Genomic DNA, 25000 nt, shown 5'->3' with positions numbered 1-25000 from the left:
GGACGTAGGGAGAAAAAAATGACAAAAGTGTATAGAGAAACATAAAAAATATGTGGATTAATTGGATATACTGGAAGGAAGGAAGGACAAGCAAGGGAGAAGGTCAACAAAACTGAGCTAGAAAATGCAAAGGGATGGGAGGAGTTAGTGAAGAGGAATTAAGTTCCTTTGTCTAACATGTGCTTTATTAGAGGAGCGGCTTCAAGAATGTTATTTAAAAAATCTGAAAAAAATATGTGAGATTTTAAAACTGGATGAGGCTCCGGAGAGTTGGGGGGCGGGGGGTTATGTAAATTTCCAAAGGAAGGGAATATAGTAGAGACAGTAAAGTTCAGGAGAAAAGTCTAGGCGAATAGATCCCTGTGACAATGAGCAAGGCAAAGGAATTTCCTTATTTGGTAAGTCTGAATATTGTGGAATGATATTTCATAACAATCACAACAATGAGGCGAATAAAAACCTCGTTCAAACTATACCACGCTGGCTGATGGGGTTGGGGATTGGATAAAACATGAAGATTCGGACCACAATCGACGGTCGGCTTCTCTTCCCTGCCTACAATTCGTGGTAGGTTCCGACGCGATGGTAACTGACGGGCTTTTCACGCTGAGGGCCCAAGATCGATTCTCAGAACGCAATGTTTGGATTGATTAATTTATTAGTTATTATATTTAAATATATTTATCTTTAGAGGTCACGTTTTATGCTGAGGCGTTGGAACTACTATCCAGAAAGCGTATTCAAGACCAGTACAAGTAGTGTTCTGAAGTGACAGCTCAGCTGACCTAATCTTTAGGGCAGAGTTTTAGCGTCCTATTCAGACACTGCCAGATAAAGAATGTAATCTTGCGTTTTGGTGTTTTCTATAGTCCTCATCTTATTCTGTAGCTTTCATAAATGAGTATCGTCCAGCTTTATATAAGAATACCTCTTAATATATTTACACTGGAGTTGGTAGACCTTAAGGCAAATGCAAGGTTCTTACTTTATTTACATTTTATTTGTGTAAAGTATACGCTCGTAGGATATTTCAACTTCTGAGTGAGTGGGATGGATTCGGAAGAGACGTGTAGGGGATCCAGAACGTGTAACTATCCTCATCACCTGTAAAAAAAAAAAAAAAAAAGGGTTATTAGTTTCATCCTGAATCGATATAATTTTCATTTATCTACGTAGCACCGACACGCTGGTTAATCAAAACCAGAGTGGTTAAATTATTTTTTCGTACCCTCTGCGAAGAACATAAGAATGAAGGAGGCCCCAAGAGACCATAATGCCTACACTAGGCAGTTCCATGTCCCTACCACCTTTCATTCCTATCCATAATGTTAGATAATTTTCATTTATCTACGTAGCATGGACGAGCTGGCTAATCAAAGCCAGAATGGTTAAGTTATTTCGTTTTCGTACCCTCTGTGAAGAACATAAAAATGAAAGAGACCCCTAGAGGCCATAAGGCCTACACTAGGGAGTTCCAAGTCCCTACCTTCTTTCATCCCTGGGCATAAAGTTAACTAATGTTCTCTCAAAACAATTAATTGTTTCAGCGGTCACTTTATTATTATTTGTATTTCTGTCTTAAAAAAAATCTAGACTGGTGGCTCTTGAACTAGTTTACTTTACATCCTTCTCTGCGTTAGTCCTAGATTTCATGTCCTTATTCTATCTAATTTTTACTAGATAGTTTGCAATGTATCTTTATATCTCGGGCGGATTCGTATGAAACGAAGTAAGGTTTCTGTATACAGACACGTATTTTGTAAATCATAGAATTGAAGAACTCATATTTGGTCTATTCTACATCTTTGCTCACTCTTAAAATTAATCTTACAGGAATTAATATATGAAAAATTTCGATAAATCTTAAATAATTAGATATGATGAACCATGATTTATTTGTTTTAAATTTTGAAACTACGTTGAATGTGTGAAAAGTATTGCAATACATTTTCAGAATTGCAACACACAAATTACTTACCAGTTCTTAAAATCAGTACGCTACTAAATTTGTAATTTATCTTAAAAAGAAAAGATCTGCATGTACTATCATTTTGGATGTAACCCTTGCTAAAATAGCGCACGGGTCTGATGATAAGGGTGAGCGTTTGGGTAAAATGTATGTTTAGATCTTTGACCTAACCTTGAACTGACCTTGACCTGATCTTGACCTGACATCGACCTTATATTGACCTGACCTTGATCTGACCTTGACCTGATCTTGACCTGACCTTGACCTGACATCGACCTTATATTGACCTGACCTTGATCTGACCTTGACCTGATCTTTGACCTAACCTTGAACTGACCTTGACCTGATCTTGGCCTGACCTTGACCTGACCTTGGCCTGACATTGACCTGACCTTTAAGTACTCACGTCCCTCCCCTCATTTCCCCTCCCTCAGTCGGTATATAATATATACTTCTCTTTAAGTCAAAGGACAAAACAAAGTTTCCTCGCAGGATATGTATTTAATATAATTCGAAGTTTCAGGGAAATTAATTTGTAAGTTGTTTTTTTCTAATGATTTTATGAAAAAAATCACGTCATTTTATTCATTTATTTATCTATTCATTTATTCAGATATTCATTTGTTTATGGTCACTCATTTGTTCATTTCTCTCCTTATCTATTGATTCATTTATTTATTTTTCCAATTTACTCACTCATTTGCTAATTTAGCTATTTATTTATCTATTTATTTATTTATTTAACTATTCACTTATAAATTTGTTTATTTAATCGTTTTTCTGTTTATGTATTTATCTATTTGGTTATTAATCATTTGAATATTTATTAATATATTCATTAATTTTTTTTTTATCTGAAATAATCATAATTATTCAAACTATTTCTTGGATATATTAATTCATTCTTCATCTGATCTCGTGGAAACGAAGATCATTTCACTGTATCCATCTGGGACCACACGTTAGGATGGTTAAAGGGGATTAATCAGTGTTTGATGTACAGTAGTTATCTATTATGCATTTGAATGGCAAGGACCGTAAAGCCTTTGCGTTCAAAGGTTTCGATGGTTACATTGTATAGATGCGTACATATACCAAGGGCCTTTCCCCCTAATAAAGGATGTAGCAAAGAAAGAAAAGAAAAGAAAAGAAAAGAAAAGAAAAGAAAAGAAAAGAAAAGAAAAGAAAAAAGAAAAGAAAAAAGAAAAGAAAAGAAAAGAAAAGAAAAGAAAAGAAAAGAAAAGAAAAGAAAAGAAAAGAAAAGAAAAGAAAAGAAAAGAAAAGAAAAGAAAAGAAAAGAAAAAAAACAAAAACCACTCCCATCCATTCCATCCCTATCATACTCCACTTTCCTCCACCCTCTTCCCTCCCTCTCATCTTGGTCATCCCCGCGTCTCGCCCACTGCCCTGGGTCAGAGGCAATGTCACAAGACACAGCACATCCACAGCAAGGACGCTTCATTAAATCGGCGAACCCCCCCCCCCCTCTCCGTCACCGGCTAATAATCCTTTCCTCATTCACTCATCCCTTCTCTCCCACGTCGGTTGTTCTCAGACAATGAGGCTTCTTTCGACATCAGAATGTCCTGTCTGAGTGTGGGAAGGCCATAACGAGTCTCATGACTTGAATACAAGGTACATGGATTCACCATTTCAGTTCTGAACGACCTTGCAACAGAAACCTCCATTCTAGCCATGATACATTTAATAACAATTAAACACGAGAGAAAAATCAGTTTCATTTGCTTCATTCTTATAACCCGAGCTGCATGCAAGCACTTTTGTGCCTTTTCTTAAGCATTTCGAATTTCGTTCAATTCTAATGCATGAGACATTTCATGGGAGGATTTTCTAATTCAAACAGGCTCAGCTTCAAAGAAATTTTTGTAAATGTTTCGTCTACCTGCGTTTAACGTTCTTCCCCCACAGTCTATCTTTCTCCTGTTCTTTTCTTATTCCTTTTGACTCTGAAGACTCCTTTCGCTTTGATTGTATTTCTTATACACATTTTTTCTATCTGCCTTCATACGATCTTATTTGCAGTAACTGAGATGAAAATTTTCCCCAATAAATTGTACAATTTTTTTTGCTTATCTGGAAGAGTTCCCTGCTCTTTCAAGATGATACTGTACCAAGGAAACATTGCAGTTTTGATCTTAGTTTGCTATCCTTTCCTTATCCACTTATCCCTTCTCTCCCTCTCTCCTCTCTCTCTGTCTCTCATTTCTCTGTCTTTCTCTTTCTTTTTATCTCAGGCTCCCTCTCCCTTCTTTCCTCTCTCTCTCACATTCCCTCCTTTCTCTCTCTCCTTTTGTCTTGGCTGTGATTGATTCCCCCCCCCCCATAAGAGAGCATTTTTAGTACCTCGTCCTTTTTCCTATTTGTCTCTTTCTTTCTATCTTTCGCGTTTTGGCTTTCATGCTTATAGACCTACAGCATCCTCCCCCATTTCGTCCCTATCCCTCCCACTCTAATGAAATTCACGAACTACCAAAAAGAAATAAAGTTCAACTGAACTTGTCGTAGATATTCTTCATTGATGTTTCTGAGCTTGTTTGGTATTTCCACAGTTTTACTTTTCTTTTGTTCATTTTTCCCTAGCATTTTCCCTCTTATATTTATATCTATTCTGTTAACTTTTTATATCTAAAAGCTGAGGAATTTTTCGTTCGCCTGAAAGTATTTGCAAAATTTAATTGAAAAGACTTCAGTCCACTTCTCCTTCCGTTTTTCCTCCTTTTTTACTCTCTTGTCCTAATACTCCCCACCCCAACTTAAATCGACCAACATTCATTTTAATACAAGTCTGCCTGTCTTCTTTTCTTTTCTCCAACTTTCTTTTTTCTTCTTCGTCTCTCCCGTTTCCTTTTTTTCCTTGTCCTTCACCTCTCCTTCCTTTGTGTCCCTTCGTTCAGATTGACCGTGTATTGGAGGAAAATATCCTTGACTTCTTTACCCTCCTTCATTCCTCACTTCATTCACCCTATCACTTACCTGTTGTTTCTTCTATTTTGGTTTAAGACTATATGCGAGAAAAGTATTCTTGTATCCTTATCCTTCTCTTCATCTTCTCCCTCTTCCCCCTCCCTTGTCTCCTCCCCACCCTTCTAATTTATATTATACACCTAGGAAGTGAAATTGGTTTTCTGTCCTTTATCCTATTCCCATTTTCCTTCATTTATTCCTCTTTTTTCCATCCACATCATTTTATCATTCTACAATTCTCTTTTTCTTTCATCTTTTGCCTACCACGTCGTTTTCTTATCTTTTATCTATATTCTATCCATGTTTTATTACAATTTGATTTACCTATCCATTTTTCTATTGCTACAGTTCTCCTTCTTTATCAAGTGTGAATATGCTCTTTTTCCTTCATTTTTTGCCTATCATGTTGTTTTCTTATCTTTTATTTATATTCTATCCATGTTTTATTACAATTTGATTTACCTATTCATTTTTTTATTGGTATCAGTTCTCCTTCTTTATCAAGTGTGAATATGCTCCTGGGGGCGCGTCGTCGCTTTACTTACACGCAGACGCCATTTCTTACGGGTTCTTCGAGCAAGCCCCCACACAGCCACCTTTCCCATGCCAAACAGCTCTCAGGATCTGTCGACATTTTCCAGCGATGAGTTCTGTGGGGGATTCCCTTCATTTCCTTCACTTAGGACTAATTCTTGTGTGGATAACTCTGTGAGTGACAGAAACATGCCCTATGCCCATATGTTCAGAGTTAACATGTACGAATTAGGGTTTGTTTAATGCAGCTTTATCAGCAATACTCTAAAGTGGCTTGACAAAGAAACTGAAAAAAGTATTGCTAAAAAGAGACAGGATTATAAGATATATAAGTGCTCGGGTGCATCTAATGACTATGAAAGTTATGTATCAATACAAAGAGATTTAAAAAAGAAAAAAAAAAGAAAAAAAAACGACAATACGAAATGAATATCACTGATAAATCCAAAGAGAATTCCAAAGAATTCTATAGTTACATTAGAGATAAGGAGGTTGTTAGGAATCACATTGGTCCACTATTATCTGCTGGCGGTCAACTTGAACATTCAAATAAAGGAATGTGTAATATTCTAAACAATTATTTTAGCTCGGTATTCGTAAACGAAACACCTCAAAGTGAACTCCAAACTGAAACCTGTGAAAAGTCTAGGGTAAACTTACTCATTACGGAAAAAAAAAAAAAGAAAAAAAAAAAGGTGTATAGAGAAACTCAAAGTTAATAAACCACCAGGGCCTGACGGTTGGCATCCAAGAATCTTAAAGGGAATGAAAAATGAGATTGTTGTTCCATTAGAAATTACTTTAAAAAATCCATCATATTAGGAGATGTCCCAAGAGAACGGAAGCTAGCTAACGTTACTCCCATATTCAAAATAGGTGACAAAAGGAAAACAAATAACTATAGGCCTATAAGTTTGACTTTAATCGTAGGAAAAATAATGGAAACTATCATCAGAGATGCTATCGAACATCATTTAGAAAGTAACCGTTTGATAAATTATAGCCAGCATAGTTTCAGACGGAAACTTCTTGTGTGACTAACTTACTCGAATTCTACAACACATTTATCTCGAATTATGACAAAAGAAACAATATAGATTTAATATATATAGACTTTCAAAAGCTTTTCATACCGTCCCCCACGAAAGACTACTTACTAAATTAGCTTCAGACGGAATAAATGGTAGCCTATTAAGTTGGACTAGTAATTGGTTGAATGATCGAAAACAGAGAGTTGTTTTAAATGGAAAGACTTTTAGATGGAAAAACGTTACAAGTGGAGTTCCTCAGGGTTCCGTTCTTGGGCCACTTCTATTCATAGTATATATAAATGATATAGACCATGGACTAAAATCTACTGTTTCCAAATTTGCTGATGATACAAAACTGTGCGCAATGGCAAATGATCACTCAAACCAATTAGATATTCAAGAAGATTTAGATAAATTACAGCAATACTCTGAAAAGTGGCTAATGAAATCTATCACAAGTAAATGCAAGGTAATGCACATAGGTAAAAATAACAGTAAGTACGATTACAAGTTATTTGGAAAGTCGTTAACAAAAGTGAACGGTGAAAAAGATCTCGGCGAAATTATCAGTAACGATCTCAAATCATCCAAGCAGTGTATTTCATCCTCTGAGAAAGCAAACAAAATTATAGGACTGATTGCGCGATCTTTTGACTTCAAAAGTCCATCACTCATTAAAAAGCTATATAAATTGTTAGTTTGTCCACATTTGAAATATGCTGTTTCCGTATGGTCACCGAATCTCATTAAAGACATTGACAGACTGGAAAAAGTACAACGGCGAGCCACAAAACTGATTCCAAATATAAAAAAATAAATCATACGGAAATCGACTAAAATATATGAATGTTTTCCCTAAAAAAGCGTAGACTCAGAGGTGACTTGATAGAGGTCTTTAAAATTCTAAAGGGAATTGCTTTATACAACATCAGAAGTGACAAAATTTTCACATTGAATGAGAATCAGACAAGAAACAATGGCCTCAAACTGTCAGGAAATGGATTCAATTTGGAAATGGATAGAAACAACTTCGCCAACCGTGTAGTTAATGAATGGAATAAACTTCCTGCAGAGGCAGTGCAGTGTAGTTCAGTTCGAAGCTTTAAAAATCATTTAGATAAACACCTAAGCAAGATGCTGTAATGATTATCATTTATTTTATATTATTTATTGTTGTTTTGTTATCATTTGTCTGATTCTCAATTATTATTAGTTATATGACAATTTGTTATTATTTACTATTTATCTGTTTGTTTATTATTTAACTATACCTATGCATTTATCTATGTATCTTATTTGTTATTTACATTATTATATTTTTTATTTATTAATTTATTATCATTATTTTTCACATCCGACCTAGATATGGACCAAAAAGTCTCCTGTCGGCATGCTCCGCCTTTGTAATCCTTTGATTCTTCGAAGATACTTGGTACCAAAGGCGTCGAGACTCCTCTTCGAGTGAGCATTCAGTGTCTCGTAGTCGTATAGCAGGACAGTGAGGACAGGTTGAGTGAGCTCATAACACGATGGCCTATAACATAACCCAACCATGAATCAAACTCCATCTAGAAATCAATATTTGCTGTGAATTTGTTGGAGAATGTTACCGCTTACTTTTGAAAGCAGATTTCGCCCTGAACTACGGGTTAAGTCTTGGTAATTACATCTTGGGATTCTCTTGGACTTAGCACGCAGTCTGAGTGTTGCAACTACTACAAATATATGACCAGCCCAGAAAAAACCAGTAATCTATAGACCCTGTAGCCATGTAAGATCCTTCAGTGAATACAATCAAGGTTTTGGTCTATCCCTTTTGCCACACTCCTGGCATGGAACTTGTCTCTGCAACAATTGACCAATAATCCCTTTTGAATTTTGCACAATCCATAAGAACTATTATTAATTCAGAGTCATGGGGACCAACACATACTTCATAGCTAGGTCGTTCGGTGCCGGTGACATCATTGAAGTCGCCCAATGGAACAAGTTTGTTCCGTGGCTTGGTAATAGTCGATTCAAAAGTCAAGCTTGACATAGAACCTCCCTGATTCTAGTTCATACGCCTCTGTGGGCTCTTATACTGCAATAAGAGTGGAGAAGCACAGGATGAGCTTCAGCCATATCATACACTCATAAACCAAGGCAACTCCAATAACGGCGGGCTGTAGTCCCCATCTCTCTCTACTTATCTAATAGTTTTAATCTCTCCATTTAAACTTTTTCCCTCTTTCTCTCACTTGTTTTTGTTAATGTATTCTTGTAATTTATCTAATCTTCCCACGAGTTTTCTATTCATTCTACCATTTCTTCCCACTATTGGTCTATCATTTGTCAATTTAATTTTTTTTGTAATCATAATTTTTCTTCTTGTTCTTATTTTTCTTCCTTTCCGTTCAACCAATTTTCTTTAGTATTCCTAATTTTCTATAATGTATCTTCTGAATACAATTTTTCTTATTATTCCTATCTCCAGTGTTCAGTTTCCTTCAACTCCTTTTCTCATTCGTTCTTTTTCACATGCCTAAGTAAACTTTGTCTTCTTTTCTTTCTCTTCTCTACCTTCTTCCTATCCTTCCCTTTGCTCCTTCATATTTTTTGTTCTTCTCCCTCTGTCCCGTCTCATCCATTTGCTCATCTTCTATTTCTTTCAGTTCTGTCTTTGCCGTCCTGCTCTATTTTCTCCAACTTTGTTACCCCCAAATATCTTTTCCTTCTCTGCCACCTCCCATGTCTTTTCTCTTCTTCTTGCTCTTCTCCCTTCATGTTACACATCCCTCTTCGTTTCCATCCTTCTCTTTGTCCTCTTCTCTCTTCCTTTCCATTTTCTCTATTTGAATCCTCCTTTCCTCCTTTAATCCTCCTCTTCTCGCCCTCCCACTCCCTCCAGATGGCCTTTCTCGTCGATGCATATCTCCTTATTTGTCTTTCTCTGTGAGCTCCAAACTCCGGCGAATCCGTCATCGCAACTTGCTCTTGCCAGCCACTTCCTCGCCGTCTGGCTGCCTCTTCTTGTGCACGGGTTACATTTGCAACAGGGAGAGCGTCTAAGGGATTCAGAAGCACTCACAACAACTTTTATTTCTAAGTAAAACGTATCCTGGAAATCTGTCGTAGACTGCCAACTGGTCCGGCTGCCTATGGACTTAAGGCAAAGGTGAAGACTTCGGATGCAGTTAAGTGCTTCCTTGGCACTCTTCTCCCATGTGTTCTTATATTCTTCAACTCGCAGCTCACGCTCTGACACAAAATTACCGAAATCATGGCGACACTTGAGAGAATGAAGAGTAAACAAAAGAAAAAGGAAGAAGTGTGTCAGAGAATTCGAGTGTGAAAAAAGCAAACTGACTAAAAGAAAAAGACATTCACTTAAGACAACAACCGGAGAGAAATTTAGAGGAAACAAACTAAATCTGTTTTCCTGCTCCGCGAGAAGGAAAATCTCCGTCGTGTTTCATTTACCTTTTGTTCAAATATGTTCACTCTCAAGGATGACAAAAAATCTTTTTTAAGAAATAAAGAAATCTCAGGAGTTCTTGGATGATTTAATTTCTTTTGGGGTATGCCTCTCGAGTCCAAGCGAGTTGAGTTGTTTTCAAAAGCGAAATATCAACTCCATTAAACTTTGCTGCTGCCGCCGCCTTCACACGAAACTAGTCTCAGCTTCGAATTACTGGTCCTTTTTTCTGATGCATGCATACGTAAATGTGATATAGATACGTAAGTGCAAGTCTGCTTACCATAATCACGCGTACATACAGGTATACACTTGCATGCAGGAATACACGGGCATACAGGTATACATGTGCATATATTCTACGTATATATACACATACATACAGGCACACTCTTTCCCACACACATTCACACAGACATTATTAGTTCAATTAAACAAAACAAAGAAATTGGAAATATTTTTGATGTATATAGAATTGGTAGAAAATCGTGTACTAAGGGTGAATGAAAGATAATCACGTAAAAGTTTGGTTTAAGAAGGAAATATGCGACAAGAATAAGAAAAAAAGAAGAGGAAAATATTAAAGAGGAGAACAATTTAGAATTTTTAGCCACACCATCGGTTGGCGGAAAACCACATTATGAAATTAATGGGGAGACATATAAATTGCTAATGAACATAAGAGGGGTACATCATTAAATGAACAACCAGAAATTATCGAGCATCTGTCTTCGAAACTACCGAGAGGACACCAAGATCCGTTCCAGACGATTTACGCTGGCGCGTCTTCTATCAACCATAATCAAGAATCTTTAGTCCACACACCGGTTCCTGAGTACTGATCAACAAAATCCTGTGCAAACTGTATTAACCGGGTAACTGTTTAAACACCCGTTTATGTTTATGTGAAATACATCATATTATTATATTTTGATAATAGTTAAGATCTACATGTCATTATCATTTACTCTGTGCATTACTATATCCCATGTATGTTATATTTTATTTTATATTAGTAAATAATCAATAATTCTAACGAAGAGTTTGATAACACTATCTGACATTCTCTGAACCATTCGTGCGAACAGCTGAAGGCCACATAGCTATTTCTATTTTCTTTCTATAATGATATAGTCTAACCTTTAGAAAGATAGTGGCAATGCACGCGCGCACACACACAGACACACACACACACACACACACACACACACACACACACACACACACGCACACGCACACGCACACACACACACACACACACACACACACACACACACACACACACACACACACACACACACACACACACACACACACACACACACACACACACACATATATATATATATGTATATATATGTATATATATATATATATACATATATATATATATTTATATATATATATGTAATAAAATCGAATCAGCCATTCTGAGTCCACTGCTGAACAAAGACCTCCTTTATAGCATTCATTCCATGATTCACACGACCGCGCCGACCTCTGCCACTTCACTCCTGCAAACTTCTCAATCTCGCCTCTCCATCTCCTGTCTGGTCTCCCTCTTCCACGCTTCCTATCTTGCGGCGTCCACTCAGTAACACACTTGCTCCATCGCTCGTCAGTCGTTCGCACTAACTTACCTGTCCAATTCCACTTTCTCTCTTTCACCGCCTCCACAATATCTTTCACTCTAGTCTGCTTTCTCACCCAACTTGCTCTCTTTTGGTCTCTCAGCGTTATTCCCATCATTGATCTCTCCATTCTCCTCTGTGCAGTCCTTAGCTTTGTTTCCATTGCCTTCGTCAGTTTCCAAGTGTCACACCCATAGATTATTGCTGGCAGAATGCATTGATTGTAAACTTTACGTTTCAAATATAAAGATAGAGAGCCTCTCACGATTTTATCATACTTACTAAACACTTTCCAACCAATTATAATACGTCTTTTTATTTCATCATGATGATCTATTGTAACTTTCACCACCTGGCCTAAATAATTATACTCCTCAACTTCTTCAAGACTCTCACCATCAATTACAATCTCTTTACTTTGAACTTTCGTGTTGAACATTACTTTGGTTTTGGTCTTATTAATTTTTAAACCTACTTTGAGACTTTTCTTGTTTAGATTACTCAGCATCTCTTGCAAGTCTTCTGCTCTTTCTGAAATAAGAATAATGTCATCCGCAAATCTTAGGTGGTTCAAATATTCGCCATTAATTTTCAAACATTTCTCTTCCCAACTCAACCTTCTGAAGATATCTTCTAAGCAAGCTGTAAATAACTTGGGTGAAATGGTATCGCTTTGCCGTACTCCTTTTTTGATCTTGATCTTTTCTGAATCCTTACGTACTCGAATTATGGCGGTACCTTTCGAATAAATCTTTTCTAAAACTCTTACGATCTGTTCATTTGTACCCTGATTGCGTAGCGAGTTTAGTATTGCTATTTGTTCTACCGAGTCAAAGGTCTTCTCATAATCTACAAAATCTAAACAGAGAGGTATATTGTATTGTGTCGTTTTCTCGATTAATTGGTTAATCGTCTGCAAATGGTCAAGAGTCGAGTATCTGCTCCTGAAACCTGCTTGTTCTCTCGGTTGGTTCCCATCTAAAACTTGACTCGGTCTATTTGTAAGGATCTTGGAGAATACTTTATATAGGTTTGATAGTAAGCTAATCGGTCTATAGTTACTAAGGTCCTTCTGGTCTCCTTTTTTATGAAGCAAAATCCCTATAGCATTGCACTACGATTAAGGAACGCTTTCTTGACGTAAGCATTGGGTGTACAACTGAGCTAACTTAATATGAATTTCTTTCCCTGTGTCTTTCAACCGATCTATCGATGTACCATCTTCCCCAGGTGCTTTTCCACGTTTCATATTTTTTATAGCAAATTCCACTTCTTCCTTTGTAATCCCTGGTAAACTACTAACGTCTACACATAAATTTACTGACTCAACTACGGTCTTCGATGAGTAAAGCTCTTGGTAAAATTCCTCTACTCTTTTTACCATTCTGTCTCTGCAGTTAATGATTTCTCCATTTCTATCTTTCAAACATATCATTTGCTGTCTTCCTGAAGCATGTCTGAGCTCAGTCTCCTCTTAATACTTTTTCTTTCCAAATAGTGTCCTCTATTTCATCCTTGTTTTTCTTTCTTTTCTCTGATGTCTGCCTTTTGTTGATAAACTTATTTAGTTCTACTCTTTCTACTTCGTCTCTCATGCTTTTAATCTGTATTGTCCTCCTTCTTTTAATTAGGTCATTTGTAGCTTTGGAATATTTGTTTTCTCTAATACTTTTTGTACTTCCTACTTTCTCTGCCGATTCCCTAATGATACTCACTAAATTCAAATTCATATCCCCACCTGTGTCCTCGTTAGTTTTTAGAGCTTCGAATCTATTTTTAATTTCTAAATGAAATTCTTTCTTATTACCCTTAACTTTTGCTAGGCTGATTTTCTTTTTTAAGACTAGTTTATTTCTCTCGGCTCTGAGATTGAATTTAGCTGTGCAACCTACCATTCTCTAACTTACTACCTATGTTGACTTTATTTATGACCGTAACATTGCTAACGCTCTTGCTCTCATCTCCTAATATGAAGTCTACTTCGTTCTTTGTTGTTCCATTTGGACTTCTCAAGGTCCATTTACGACCAAAGCGCTTTTGGAAGTGTTCATTATTCTCATGTTGCAGTTCTCTGCAAAATTGACTAACATCTCGCCTCTGTCATATTTTTTGCCTACTCCAAACTTCCCAATGTACGACTCGTCTCCCATCTTCATTCCAACCTTAGCATTGAAGTCGCCTATTACCAATGTGTACTTACTTTTTTCTTGATCCATTACCTGACTTAAATCATCATAGAAGGATTCAATTTCATCTTCTGTACTCTGTGAAGTTAGTGCATAAACCTGAACTATTTTTAGAGTGTACATTTTACATAGCCTAATCACAATCCAACTTCTCGGTTGATCAAGAATCCTACTCCACTAGATCTTTCTTTGTCCTTACTTCTATAGTAGAACAGGTGGTGACCATCTTGTAATTGTATCAGCTTTTCTTCCCTTCGGACTTCGCTCAGTACTACGATGTCCCACTTGATGTTATCTAGCCCTTCCATTAGACTCTACATCCTGTGGTCTTCTGAGAGAGTTTTTACGTTGTAAGTATAGATCTTCATTTTCTTCATGCTGTTTGATGTTCGAAGCTTGGATCTGCTTGGACAGTGCTTACTCACATTCGGTGGCACACTGCCCGTAAGCACTATATATATATATGTATATCTATATATATATATATATATATATACATATATATATGTATATATATTCATATATATATATATATATATATATGTAGGTATATATATGTATATATATATACATATAGTATATATATGTATATATATATATATATATATATGTATATTATATACACATATTTGTGTCATTATGACATTTGGAAATAAACTCTCCTAAAGGGATTCGAACCATCGCCTGAGCGGCTTACTTCTTATAAGACGAAGACTGTACCGTCACGCCACTATGACCCTTCAAGACAGAACACACACACACACACACACACACACACACACACACACACACACACACACACACACACACACACACACACACACACACACACACACACACACACACACACACACACACACACACACACACACACACACACACACACACACACACACACACACACACACACACACACACACACACACACACACACACACACACATATATATATATATATATACATAATTATACATATATATATATATACATATATATGTATATATACATATATATATGTATATATATACATACATACATATATATATATAAATATATATATATATATTTATATATATATATATATATATATTCAACACACACTGAATGGTCGTCAGTCCATATATTTTCATCTTTTCACCCATACATACAAATATATACATATCGAAGGAAGAACGACAAAATGAGTGGTGGGGGGGGGGGTGAGATAAACACCGAAAATCGTTAGAGTTGTTATTCACTGACGTTTCATTCTTAACAGAACTTCTTCAGAAGAAGTTGTGTTAAGAGCGAAACGTCAGGAACACCACTCACCGAACGAAGCACGCCAAGATTCCAAGCTGCATAACTTAGTTTGGAAGAAACGGTAACTAACTGCCTTCATCAACTACACCATTTGATCATGTCTGTGGAGGAGCAGTGAGGGTGGCAGACCTCAGGTGTGTGATTTGTCAAACTTCGAGGTTATCGCTGTACTGTAGGTCAACCGGGAGAGCTTATCGAAGTTGTACGTCTTTCTCAATTCCCTTAGGCCAAGACGTCTTTTATCTATTTGTTTTGGCTGAGGTCACATGATTCTATTCAGCAGAGAAGTCGCCTTTTGGATTTAAACTTTCGAATCTGCTTGGCTTAATATTTTCAACTAAATGACATAGTGCTATTGTTGTGAAAAGGACTTGCAAATGGTTACAGATTGCACTGGTAAATCTTGAAAAAGTTCTGGAAACCAATTCTGTAAACCAGTTCTATTAATGCAAAAACCAGTTCCAAACGGTTAGAGACTATGTTGATCCAACTGCACAGCAGAAGTTATGGATAACGTTCAGAATAACAAACACCAGACGAATTTATACAGCTGAACATAAGAACATAAGAACGAAGAAGAGTGTAAGAGGTTATAGGGATTATACTAGGCAGTTCCATGTCCATTACTACCTGTCATCCCCATCCATAAAGTTATCTAAGAGGGCAACGGTTCGTCGAACGCGGTTCGACAGACACGTGTGTAAAGTGATGTGTGAACGTGTGAACGGGGTATTTGGGGTTTAACCAACGTGTTCGACAACCAAATACCCCGTTCACACGTTCACACATCACTTTAAACACGTGTCTGTCGAACCGCGTTCGACCGTGTAAACCCCCTCTAACTTCCTACTTAAAACAACCAATAGTTTCTGCACTCACTACATGGCTACTAACTAAAGTCTGTCTGGTCCTTACACTGCTCCTGCTTCCTGATGCTCTTTCGATCTGTTGACGCTACTGTGGCTTCCTGAAGCTATGCAAACGTTGCAATACTATCACCTTCTCAACTTTCCACTGTCTGATATAATTCCAAGTTCCCAACTCGTTTTTAGCTTCTTGCCACCATTTCAACTTCCTGACGCCATTTCGAGTCCCTGGTATTGCAGTGATGGCACATGTATAACATGTATCTTATATTATATATTATATATGTATATAAATATTGTATATTATATATTATGTATGTATATAAATGTATGTATAAAATGACGTAGAAACATGTAGGAAGTTTCCGCGCAAAGGCGGGTTTAATGCTGTGAAGGTCAGTTTTTCCCTCGCCATGTAAGAGAGTACACGTTCGCTCTATGAGTTTATTCGTGTTGTCGTTGTTAATATACATATTTTTTACATATACTGTTCTTTAATTTTAGCCACCTCGGGTTACTCTTAGTACCATACCGTTTACTAATACTGTTCCAATATTAAGAAAAGAAAAGAAAAATCCTTTTGTAACCCCTTTGACACAGCAAAGTACTTGATGGAATCTGTTTAAGCTAAGGGTAGGCGGTTATAAACATCTGATCCCGGACAAACATCCAAAGCAAACAATCTATGGAGTCGGAATAAATCTGTTAAGTATATTGCTTTGTTGATGGTATTAAAAAGTAACATTCAATTCCAACTTTCTTAATGGGCTCACAGGACTACAATGAAATTGACCAGAGAACACAAAGAAAAACACTAGAAGCAATATAAACATCAACGATTACATTAACCTCAGAACAGATGATATTAAAATCACAAAACATGCCGCCAAATACACCTTGGGACAACTGATCACACAGAAACAGCGACGCCAAGGAACGACCAATCAGAGAGAAGCTACGTCCAGTTGACACATGCCAGACCCAACATAACCAACGGACCAATCAACATACAGAATTCACCCTCGCATCCCTCCGTGCACCATAACAACTTTCCGATAAATAACGATATATTTACATTCTGGAAATTATTACTTTTGAAAAATCCTTATAAGGGGAAACTGGTCAGGAATAAAATGTCTGTTCCTAGTCGTGTACTTTCCATTCTTACAACACGTACACTTGTCATACATACATACATTCATACATATATATATATATATATATATATACATACATACATATATATATATATATACATATATATATACATATATATATATATATATATATATATATATATATGTGTGTGTACATATATATATATATATACATACATATATATATATACATAGATACATATATCCCCCTATCGGAGAAAAAAATTGGGTTGTTTGAAGTTAAATTACATATATTGCGATCACTAACTGATCCTCTTCATCGTGGTTATACAAAGAGTGGGGGACTTACATATACAAGGAGGGGTTAGATATAAGGAATATGGGCAGGTAAGCATGCTAATGCGTGGCCCACGCATGAGCATGTTTACCTCCCCATGTTCCCTCTACGCATACCCTCCTTGAATATGCGAGTCCACCCACTCTTTGTATAACCACGCTGAAGAAGATCACAATTATATAATGGATAGATACATTTTCATATACATACATACATAGAATTTTCTCTTAAAATATTAAACGAAGAAAAGCACCTGCGGAAGATGGTATATCGATAGAGCTGTTGAAAGACGCAGGGAAAGAATTTATATTAAGTTAGCTTAGTTGTACACCCAGTGCTTACATCAAGAAAGCGTTCCTGATGCGTGGTGCAATGCTATAGTGATTTTGCTTCATAAAAAAGGAGACCAGAAGGACCTTAGTAACTATAGACCGATTAGCTTACTATCAAACCTATATAAAGTATTCTTCAAGATCCTTACAAATAGACTGAGTCAAGTTTTAGATTGAAACCAACCGTGAGAACAAGTAGGTTTTAGGAGCGGATACTATACTCTAGACCATTTGCAGGCGATTAACCAACTAATCGAAAAAACGACAGAATACAATATACCTCTCTGTTTAGCTTTTGCAGATTACGAGAAGGCCTTCGACTCGGTAGAACAAATAGCAATACTAAACTCGATACGCAATCAGGGTACAAACGAACAGATCGTAAGGGTTTTAGAAAAGATTTATGCGAATGGTACCGCTATAATTCGACTACATAAAGATTCAGAAAAGACCAAGATCAAATTATTTATAGCTTGCTTAGAAGATATTTTTAGAAGGTTGAGTTGGGAAGAGAAAGGTTTGAAGATTAATGACGAATATTTGAACCACCTAAGATTTGTGGATGACATTTTTATTTCAGAAAGAGCAGAAGACTTGCAAGAGATCCTGAGTGATCTAAACAAGCAAAGTCTCAAAGTAGGTTTGAAAATGAATAAGACCAAAACCAAAGTAATGTTCAACACAAAAGTTCAAAGTAAAGAGATTGTAATTGATGGTGAGAGTCTTGAAGAAGTTGACTTGTATAATTATTTAGGCCAAATGGTGAAAGTGACAAAAGATCATCATAACGAAATAAAAAGACGTATCAAAATAGGTTGGAAAGTGTTTGGTAAGTATAATAAAATCGTGAGAGGCTCTCTACCTTTATGTTTGAAACGTAAAGTTTACAATCAATGCATTCTGCCAGCAATAATCTACGGGTGTGAGACTTTGAAACTGACGAAGGCAATGGAAACAAAGCCAAGGAATGCATAGAGGAGAATGGAGAGATCAATGATGGGAATAACGCTGAGAGACCAAAAGAGAGTAAGTTGGATGAAAGAGCAGACTAGAGTGAAAGATATTGTGGAGGCGGTGAAAGAGAGAAAGTGGAATTGGGCAGGTAAATTAGTGCGAACGACTGACGAGCGATGGAGCAAGTGTGTTACTGAGTGGACGCCGCGAGACAGGAAGCATGGAAGAGGGAGACCAGACAGGAGATGGAGAGGCGAGATTGAGAAGTTTGCAGGAGTGACGTAGCAGAGGTTGGCGAGGTCGTGTGAATCATGGAATGCTACGAAGGAGGGGTTTGTTCAGCAATGGACTCAGGATGGCTGATTTGATTTGATACATACATACACATCTATTATATACAAACACATAAATATATCTGAATAATTATATATATGTATATTGCTCTACGTCTGGTAAGAATTCTAAACTGAACTGTATCCTTGAAAGCGATTCATTGTTGTAAGCTATCTAGATAGAAAAAACAAAACATGGTTTGAATTAGCTGGAAATGAATTAAACTTCAGCTTTACTTCTTTGTCGTCGGGGAACTTGCCAGAAAAGAGATTATTTTAAATTCAGGCTCTCTTTACTTTACTTTTAAAGAAGATTATCCCCATAGACAAACAACCTCAACCAAAGAACCCCCTTCCCTCCGTTCCTTCCGTGCTGGGTAGTCCTTTTCACTTTTACCCTTGTTGCCGCCAGGCTATTGTATTCACCTGAGGGACTTCTTCGGTCAGGATTTTCTCCATACTAGGTAGAATTTATCCTTTTCTTTTGTCCTGTCTGCTGTTAGGTTATTTGGTTAATTTGTGTGTGAAATCTTTGGATAGCAAAGGGGTGAGGAGCTATGAGTGTACGTGTCTTCTTTGTCCGTGGAACCCATGCTTAAGAAGAAAAAAACAAAAAAAAAACAGACTCTCTCTGCAAAGCCGTCCTGATAACATCTGTCTACATTTTCTTAGCGTTCGCGAAGATAGTCTTTTCGTAAATTTCTGAATGTGACACTGACACCTGGATACTCCATTTCCCTTCCAGAGGTGTTTCAGTAGAATGAACTGAATTGTCTGGTACTAACCAGAAAAAAATCTCTAAAGGGTTACTGGGATTTAATGATCGGTAGCCTACCCTCCATTCTGGGGATTTTTCTATCTATTTATTTCTTTATCTAATTATTATCATCATCATCATCATAATTGTTATTATTATTATTATTATTATTATTATTATTATTATTATTATTATTATTATTATTATTATTATTATTATTATTATTATTATTATTATTATTATTATTATCATCATCATCATCATCATCATCATCATCATCATCATCATCATCATCATCATCATCATCATCATCATCATCATCATCATCATCATCATCATCATCATCATTATTATTATTATTATTATTATTATTATTATAATTATTATTATTATTATTATTATTATTATTATTATTATTATTATTATTATTATTATTATTATTATTATCATTATTATCATTACTATTATTATTGTTATTATTAACGTTATTATTATTATTATTATTGTTGTGGATAGGAGGTAAAGGGAACACGGGCTGAGGGAAATACTTTTATTCCTGACTAGTTTCGCCTGTGCTGTTGGCACAATCACTCCTTCATACAGTCTCCTCTTAGCATCCATTTCCAAATGTCTATTCCTCATTACACTCTTCAATCCACCAAGGCATTTACTCGCTTCTCTCAATCTACATTCTACCTCCACCTCCACTCCACCTTTTCCTGCCACATTTGCACACAAGTATCTAAAACTATTCACTTCCTCCAGTCGCTCTCCCTTAATTCTCACTTCCAGTCTACTGCCAGATTCACCCCTTGTACATCTCATCACCTTACTTTTACCCACATTTATCTTTAGCTTTCTTCTATCACATACTCTCCCAAACTCTGTCACCAACTTCCTCAGTCCCTCCTCCGATCCTGCCATAAGCGCAGTGTCGTCTGCAAACAACAGCTGGCTCACCTCCCACTTTTCTCCATTTTCTTTAACCATCTCCAATCCCTGACCCACTACCCTTGCATTTACCTCTCGCACTACCCCATCCATGCATAAGTTGAACAGCCAGGGCGACATAACGCATCCTTGACGAAGTCCCACCTTTACCTCGAACCACTCACTCTCTCCATTTCTAATCCTGACACAAGCTCTACTACTCTCATAAAAACTCTTGACAGCTCCTAGAAGCTTTCGTCCTATCCTGTATATCCGCAAAACCTCCCACAGTGCCTTTCTGTCTACCCTATCGTAAGCCTTTTCCAGATCCATAAAAGCCCAAAAAAACATCCTTCCCCTTTCCTATAGCTTTCTTACAATTCTGTCTTACCACAAAGATCTGATCTACACAACCTCTACCCGTCCTAAATTCACACTGTTCCTCACCAATTACTCCCTCTGTTCCTATCCTAATCCTCTCAATCAAGATCCTCCCATAAGCCTTCCCAACTACACTTAACAAGCTAATCCCTCTGAAACTACTACATTCAAATTTGTCCCCTTTTCCCTTATGAAGTGGAACTATACAGGCACTCCTCCAGTCCTCCGGCACTCTACCCTCTCTCCAGCAAACATTAAATAACCTCACCAACCAGTCCACCATCACTGTACCTACTTTTTTTTAGACATTCTGCATGGCATCCATCCAGACCAGGTGCCTTACCTGCTTTCATCATCTTAACAACTGCCTTCATTTCATCCTTCCTTATTTCTCCTCCATTCTCCTCACTCATCACGGTCATTTTCTTAGCATTCCCACCGCAACTATCTTTCCTTCCCTATCCTCCTTCACATTTAGCAACTCCCTAAAATATTCTGCCCATCTTCCTCTTACTGCCTTCTCTTCCATTATCATCTTTCCATCTGCACCTTTTACCTTTTCTTCTCTACTTGATTCGCCTCCTCTTCCTCTCTTAATTTCTTTCCAAAACATCTTTTTATTACTTTCAAAATTTTCTGTCATACTCTTACCCCATTTCACATCTGCTCTCCTCTTTGCCTCCTTTACCTTTTGCTTTACTTCTCTTTTCTTTTCTTTTTACCTCTCATATGACTCCCTCGTCCTATTTTGTAACCAATCTGTGAAAGCTCGCTTCTTCTCTTCTACAACCTTCTTTGTTTCCTCATCCCACCATTCACTACCCTTCCTTCTATTTCTTCCTGTCCTTCTTGTTCCATGCACCATCGTTGCACACTTTGTGGAACATAAGAGAGGGAGAGAGAAGGAGTTTGAATGTGTTTGAGATGAGGTGTCTGAGAAGTATGATGGGGGTTACTAGGCTAGATAGAGTGAGAAATGAGGAAGTGAGGAGAAGAACGGGGGTGGAAAGGGAGTTGAGAGATAGGGTTGATGAAAGAGTACTAGGATGGTTTGGACACATGGAAAGAATGAGTGAAGAAAGACTAGTAAAAGAGGTATGGAAGGTAGATGTGGAGGGAGTGAACATGAGGGGACGTCCTAGGATGAGGTGGATGGATGGGGTGAAGGGGGCTTTGGGGAAGAGGGGAATGTCTGTTGAGGAAGGACGGGAGAGGACAGAAGACAGGCGTGAATGGAGAATGGTTGTATATGGATGATGTTGTGATGCATGAGGTGGAATGGGTCGGGGGATGGGGGGTGAGGTAGTATGTGTGAGCAAAATTTGACGCAGCCCGAAGGGATTTATCCCCGTCTTCTCCTTTTATGCATGGGGAGACGGAGAGAGGGGGGTCACCGATTTAATGAAGCGGCCTCGCTGTGGATCTGCTGTGTCTTGCGACACTGCTTCTGACCCAGGGCAGTGAACAAGGTGCAGGGATGACCCGTCATAAAAGGGAGGGTGGAGGGGTGTGGAGTGTATTCAGGGATGGAATGGGTGGGAATGATTTTATGCCTTTTCCTTTTTGGCTACCTCCCTTGTAAGGGAGAAAAAGCCTTGGTATATGTATGTAGTTTCGCCTGAGTGGCTTCGTCTTCGTCACAATGTATACACATTATTATTATTATTTTTATTATTATTATTATTATTATTATTATTATTATTATTATTATTATCATTATTATTATTATTATTATTATGATTATTATTATCATTATTACTATTATTATTATTATTATTATTATTATTATTATTATTATTATTATTATTATTATTACTATTTATTATTATTATTATTATTATTATTATTACCATTATTATTATTGTTATCATTATTATTATCATTATTATTATTATTATCATTATTATCATTATTATTATTATTATCATTATTATTATTATTATTATTATTATTATTATTATTATTATTATTATTATTATTATTATTATTATTATTATTATTATTATTATTATTATTATTATCATTATTATTATTATTATTATTATTATTACTATTATCATTATTATTATTATTATTATTATTATTGTTGTTGTTGTTGTTGTTATTGTTATTATTATTATCCTTATTATTATTATTATTGTTGTTTTTATTATTATTATTATCATCATTATTTCCCTGTGGTGGGGGAAAAGAATACTGCCACCAAGTATTCCCACTTGGATCGTAAGAGGCGAGAAGAAAGGGACGGGGATTGGGACTAGGCATTCTTCTCCCTGTAGCCCCACGGGGCATATCTCCTAAAAATAAAAGTGAAGGCATAAGGGGTGCTGGAGGGCCTCGGAGCAGCACCCTAAGGTTTGGGTCTTTTAATGTGCGTGGATGTGGTACAGATGAGAGTAAAAGGGAAGAGATAGGTAGTATGTTTGTGAGAAGAAAGATGGATGTGTTGGCTTTGAGTGAAACTAAGTTGAAAGGGAAGGGTGAGTGTAAGTTTGGGAGTGTAAGTGGGAGGTTATCAGGAGTGAAGAGAGGGCGAGGGAGGGAAGGGGTGGCTATTCTAGTAAGTGAGGAGATAGGTAAACAGGTAGTGGAGTGGAAGGAGGTTTCCTCAAGGATAATGTGGATGAAGGTGAAACTGGGAAAGGAGATGTGGGTCTTAGTAAGTGCATATAGGCCTGGTAGTGAGAAGAGCGTAGAAGAAAGGGAGGCCTTTTGGATAGATTTAAATGAGTGTATAGAGGGTTTAGGAAGAATTGTCAATGTAATAGTAATTGGAGACCTTAATGCTAGGGTGGGAAATGGTCCAATTGATGGAGTGGTTGGGAAGTGTGGAGTTCCAGGAAAGAATCGTAGTGGAGAGTTGATGGTGGAAATGTGTCTAGAAAGAGAGTTGATGATAGCAAATACAGTGTTTCGGAAGAAAGTCAAGCATAAGTACACATGGGAGAGGGTGGTGGATGGAAGGGTGGTAGATAGAGCGCTAATGGATTATGTAGTGGTAAATAGGATTATGATAGGAAGAGTTAAGGATGTACATGTGCTAAGGGGAGAGGGTGGGGGAATATCAGATCATTTTTTGGTGGAAGGTAAGTTGAGAGTGGAGGATAGATGGAGAAAGAGGAAAGGGACAAAAGGTAGGGAGGTTCTTAGAGTGAACTCCTTGAATGAAAATGAAAAGGAGAAGGAGTACGGAAAGAAGCTGAAGGAGGAGTGGGAGGGAGTAAAGGATGGAGTACAGATGGGTGTGGAGGAGGAATGGGGATGGTTCAAGGAGGGAGTCATAAAGTGTGCAAGGATGGTGTGTGGAACAAGAAGGACAGGGGGAAATAGAAGAAAGGGTAGTGAATGGTGGGATGAGGAAACAAAGAAGGTTGTAGAAGAGAAGAAGCGAGCATTCACATATTGGTGACAAAAGAGGACGAGGGAGTCATATGAGAGGTACAAAGAAAAGAAAAGAGAAGTAAAGCAAAAGGTAAAGGAGGCAAAGAGGAGAGCAGATGTGAAATGGGGTAAGAGTATGACAGAAAATTTTGAAAGTAATAAAAAGATGTTTTGGAAAGAAATTAAGAGAGGAAGAGGAGGCGAATCAAGTAGGGAAGAAAAGGTAAAAGGTGCAGATGGAGAGATGATAATGGAAGAGAAGGCAGTAAGAGGAAGATGGGCAGAATATTTTAGGGAGTTGCTAAATGTGAAGGAGGATAGGGAAGGAAAGATAGCTGCAGTGGGAAATGCGAAGAAAATGAGAGTGATGAGTGAGGAGAATGGAGGAGAAATAAGGAAGGATGAGGTGAAGGCAGTTGTTAAGATGATGAAAGCAGGTAAGGCACCTGGTCTGGATGGATGCCATGCAGAATGTCTGAAAAAGGGAGGTCAAGTGATGGTGGACTGGTTGGTGAGG

At 37.2% G+C, this 25000-nt stretch overlaps 1 protein-coding gene across 2 annotated transcripts in view; it reads right to left on the bottom strand.

The window, feature by feature from the left end:
* LOC143024855 (uncharacterized) overlaps positions 1–25000 on the bottom strand; it is a 521455-nt gene that overhangs the window by 95890 nt on the left and 400565 nt on the right. Inside the window, exon 2 of one of the 2 annotated variants that reach the window (XM_076184162.1) lies at positions 986–1104. The gene's annotated coding sequence lies outside the window, so the exon portion shown is untranslated. The other variant, XM_076184163.1, reaches the window with a different exon arrangement.

The sequence above is a fragment of the Oratosquilla oratoria genome, chromosome 4 (genome assembly GCF_046742065.1).
Source record: "Oratosquilla oratoria isolate Oo_2021 chromosome 4, ASM4674206v1, whole genome shotgun sequence".
Lineage (NCBI taxonomy): Eukaryota > Metazoa > Arthropoda > Malacostraca > Stomatopoda > Squillidae > Oratosquilla > Oratosquilla oratoria.
The sequence above is the reverse complement of the archived record's forward strand: the minus strand, read 5'-3'. Positions and strand labels throughout refer to the sequence as shown.